This window comes from Rhinolophus hipposideros (genome assembly GCF_964194185.1).
Source record: "Rhinolophus hipposideros genome assembly, chromosome: 7".
NCBI lineage: Eukaryota > Metazoa > Chordata > Mammalia > Chiroptera > Rhinolophidae > Rhinolophus > Rhinolophus hipposideros.
In genome coordinates, this window is record NC_138053.1 from 51,416,776 (window position 1) to 51,421,700 (window position 4,925).

The 4,925-nt window shown below is 39.8% G+C and overlaps 1 pseudogene across 1 annotated transcript; it reads right to left on the reverse strand.

Annotated features, from left to right (window-relative positions):
• Positions 1 to 2,572: 2,572 nt before the first annotated feature.
• Positions 2,573 to 4,617, reverse strand: LOC308499745 (ubiquitin-ribosomal protein eL40 fusion protein-like; annotated as a pseudogene). Its single transcript has 2 exons — positions 4,244 to 4,617; positions 2,573 to 2,659 (listed from the first exon to the last, which is right to left on the reverse strand). The product of its transcript is annotated as a ubiquitin-ribosomal protein eL40 fusion protein-like (transcript).
• Positions 4,618 to 4,925: the final 308 nt, after the last annotated feature.

Genomic DNA, 4,925 nt, shown 5'->3' on the forward strand with positions numbered 1-4,925 from the left:
AGATAAAGATAGTTATTACCTCCCTGGGCTCTTGCAAGGATGGAATAAAATAATGTATGTGTTCGCACGTGGCATAATGTCCAGTACAGAGACTAGAAGGCACTCAATGCCGGTGTCTCCCCTGGTCTTCTATATGAATGCCTTCCAGGTATTTAAAGATGACTAGGATTACTTCTGTAAGTTTTCTCTTCTTCCAGTTTCCTCGGCTACGTTCATTGTTTTTATACGATGTCATTGCCAGCCCCTCCCTCTTGTGATCGTTGTTCCATGGTCATACCCCAGTTTGTCTTAGTTTAGGTTTCTCTGAAAGCAGACCCTGAGACAGGACTTGGGTTTACATCATTTTGGGGACAAGTTGATCTTAGGAAACAGAAGTGATGTTAAAGGGGGAAGGGAGAAAAGTTAATAAGTGAGTAAGTTACAGCTGTGGGCAACTGGAGTTCAAGCCCATAGGGGCTCTGAGGAACCATGCAGAAGGCACCTTAGAATTGTCCCACAGTCCATGTTCTGCAGGACGGGAAAGCTAGGCCATTTCTCCCTGAAATCCTGTCTTCATTGGTTCAGGGCTGCCTCCAACTGAGGGTTGTTAACTGCCTTGAAAGTACAGGCTCTGGCTGCATCTAGCTCAGCAGGCTTTCCAGACTTGAAGCAAAGCGAGAAATACTGTGCTGTGAGCTGGTATGGATGCCGGCAAAGTGCAGGGCCACGTCCACCACAGCCACCCTGAAATCTGGTGGCTGAAGGATGGGCTCAGTATATCACAGGCTCCACTATGATGCCTTTTGCAAAAATGCCTGGAAGAATCCACCCCACATGTTCATAATAGTTGTGTCTGGCCGTAGAAATTATACTGATACGGTTATTTTATCTTTTCAGGGTTTTTTTGTTTCCTCAAGGAATATGTGATGGCCAGGAATAAATACTGTGACCCAAGAGAGGGTCTGACCAGGGCAGGATGGAAGATAGTTCATTAAAACCAAACTGAGGATAAAAGAAGCAAAACTGGTTATATTCATAGATGACATTATCCCAAGCATAGAAAATCCCAAGGAATCCACATACAAAATGACTAAAACTAATAAGTGAGTTTGGCAAGGTTGCAGGATACAAGATTAATATTCAAAAGTCAACTGTATTTCCATACTAGCAACGACAAATCCAAAAATAAAATTAAAAAAAAAAGTTATTCACAAAACCTAAACAAAATAAAATACTTAGGAATAAATTTAATAAAAGTGCACTTTTACACTAAAAATTATAAAACATTACTTAGAGAAATTAATGAATATGTAAATAAATGGAGAAACAGTCCCATTTATGGATTGGAAGACTCAATATTGTCAAGACGGAAATTCTCCCCAAATTGATCTATATGCTCAACACAATCCCTATCAAAATCCTATTAGGCTTTTTTTTGGTAGAAATTGACACACTGATCCATATAAAATTTATATGGAAATGAAAAATACAGTCAAAAGAATTTTGGGGAAAAAAAAGAATAAAATTGGAAGATTTATATTACTTGATTTGAAAATTTACTATAAAGTCACACGAATCAATACAGTGTGGTATTGGTGCAAGGATAGACATATAGATCAATGGATGAGAACTGAGAGTCCAGATAGTCAATTAATTTGCATTATAGTCAATTAATTTTTGACAAAGGTGCCAAAATAATTCAATGGGGGAACAGACAGTCTTTTTTCAGCAAATGGTGCCAGGACTATTACATACCCACATGCAAAAACATGAACTTAGGTCCTATCTCACATCATATCTAAAAAACGAACTGGATTCTCTTTTAGTTTTTCTGACTCCTGGGCCAGGTGTATGTGCTTTGCTCCATGATGAAAAACCTCAGCTTCTGGAAGCACCCTTGTCAACAAGGTCAAAAACAACAAGAAGAAACACAGGTTCCAATCTGTCCCTGTGGGGTCCTGGCTCCTGTTCATGGGATACTAGCCTGCTTGTGATCTTCCCTTCCTGCCTACCTGCCCGTGGACTTCAAAGGTTTTCTGGGATCAGATTTGCTTCCAAGTTCATGTAGAACATTCAGTTTCTTGCAGGTTGTGAGGCTGAGGACCTCATTTTCTTGCTGACTATGAGGTGGAGGCTGCTTTCAGCTCCTTGCTGCATGGTCTTTTCCATATGGCAGCTCATAATATGGCAGCTTGCTCCTTCAAAGCCAGCAAGGGAGAGAGGGTCACCTAACAAGAGGGATTGCAGCCTTATGTAATGTAATCATGAACACATAACCATATATATATATATATATATATATATATATATATATATATGCCATTGCCTATATATATGGCATATATATATATATATATATATATATATATATATGCCATTGCCTTTGCCAAATTCTACTAGTTAGAAGCACGTCACAGGTCTCATTTACATGCAAGAGGAGATCGCACAAGGGTAGAAACCAAGAGGTGGGGAATGTAAGGGCTATCCCAGAGGCTGCCCATCAGTCTACGTTCTTGTCCCCAATGATCTCTGTCCCTTTCACATGAAAAATACATTTACTCCCTCCCAAGTTCCCCCCAAGAACCTCATATCATTATGGCATCTGCTCAAAGTCTAGAATCTCATCATCTAAATCAGGTCCAGGTATGGATGAGCCTCCTAGGGTATAGTTACTCTCAATCTATAAAAAGAAAGACACACTATCAAACACACCCAGCATACAATAGAGGAGCAGGTATAGTAAAATAGTTATAGACATCCCATTTAAAGGGGGCAGGGGAGATAAAAGGTAAAAAGGGGTTACCACTCAAAGGAAATAGATAAAGTCCAAGAAGTCCAGAGAGTCCCAAACAAGATGAATCCAAAGAGACCCACACCAAAACACATCATAATTAAAATATCAAAGTTTAAAGACAAAGACAGACCCTTAAAAGCAGCATAAGCAGTTAATTACCTTCAAGGGAGCTTCCATAAGATTGTCAGCTGATTTCTCAACAGAAACTTTGCAGGCCAGAAGGAACTGGCACAAAATATTCAAAGTGATGAAAAGCAAGGACCTGCAACTGAGATTACTCTACCTAGCAAGGTTATCATTTAGAATCAAAGAACAGATAAAGCACTTTCCAAACAAGAAAAAGCTAAAGGAGTTCATCAAAAAAAAAAGCTAAAGGAGTTCATCTGGTATTACAAAAAGGTGTTAAAGGGACTTCTTTAAGGAGAAAGATAAAAAATGCAAATAATAAAATGGCAGTACCTACATACCTATTAATAATTACTTTAAATGTAAATGGATTAAATGCTCCAATCAAAGGACATAGGGTGGCTGAATGAATAAGAAAACAAGACCCTTCCACATGCTACGAATAAGAGACTCATTTCAGATCAAAATTCATACAGAGACTGAAAGTAAAGAGATGGAAAAAGATATTTCATGCAAATAGAAATGAAAAAAGAAAGTTGGGGTAGCAATACTTATACCAGACAAAATAGACCTTAGAACAAAGGCTATAACAAGAGACAAAGAAGTACTCAGCAATTCCACTTCTGGGTATTTATCTGAAGAAACTCAAACACTAATTCAAAAAGACACATGCATCCCTCTGTTCAATGCAGCATTATTTACAATAGCCAAGATAAGGAGGCAACCTAGGCACCCATTGACAGAAGAATGGACAAAGAAGAAGTGATACATATGAGTTTATACAATGGAATATTACTCAGCCATTAAAAAGAATGAAATCTTGCCATTTGTGACAACATGGATGGACAGAGATGGTACTACGCTAGAGAAATAAGTCAGACAGAGAACGACAAATACTATATCATTTCACTTATATGTGGAATCTGAAAAACAAAATAAACAAACAAAACAGAAACAAACTCATAAATACAGAGAACAAAACTGATGGTTACTAGATTGAAGGAGGGTTGGGGGATGCATGAAAAGGGGGAAGAGATTAAGATGTGCAAACTGCCAGTTATAAAACCAGTCACAGGGATGTAATATACAGCATAGGGAATATAGTCAATAATATTGTAATAACTATGTGTGGTATCCGATGAGTAATAGACTTATCAGGCTGATCACTTTGTAAATTACATAAATGTCTAATCACTATGTCAAACATCTGAAACTAATATTGCATGTCAACTGTAATTGAAATATATATATATATGTTTTCCACAAATTAAAAACTTTATTGAGGCCCAGAACCAAGGGGTTTGCCCTGCATGCCGAGGAGGTGGTGCAGGGGCCATATTTGACCTTTTTCTTGGGGCATAGGTTGTTGGTGTGGCCACGCTTCTTGCGGCAGTTGACAGCATGGGGATGCAGGCAGGCATAAGACTTGAGCAGACCATCTTGTCGCCATTGTCCTTCTGGGCAAGTTGGTGGAAGGAGCGCTCGATGATGCTGCTCCACAGGCGAGGCACCAAGTGCAGGGTGGACCCTTTCCGGCTTTTAGAGTCTAAGCGAGGGAGGCCATCTTCCAGCTGTTTGCCTGCAAAAACCAGATGCTGCTGGTCAGGTGGGATGCCCTCCTTGTCTTGGATTAGAGCTCTGACATTCTCCCTGGTGTCACTGGGCTCGACCTCCAGGGTGATGGTCTTGCCCGTCAGGGTCTTCCCAAAGATCTGCATCTCTGCCTCTGCTGGGGAGGCTGCTTGGCTGCCTCATTGAAGAGAAAGACCATAAAATATTATTTTTTAAAAATGCCCCCAAAAGGCAGGGGGCGTGGGGAGGAGGAAGATTACCACTAGAAAGTAAATTCAGCCTAGCAAACTTCTGTCAGACTTCCTGGATTAGATTCCAAGGGCTGGGAATAATCCAGGTGAATAATGAAATAATGAATAATGAATAATGAATAATGAAAGGTACACCTGTTTGCAGCTGAGTAGTTTTATCATCCTGTTTCCTGCCAGTAGAATTTGGGAGATCCAACAGCCTC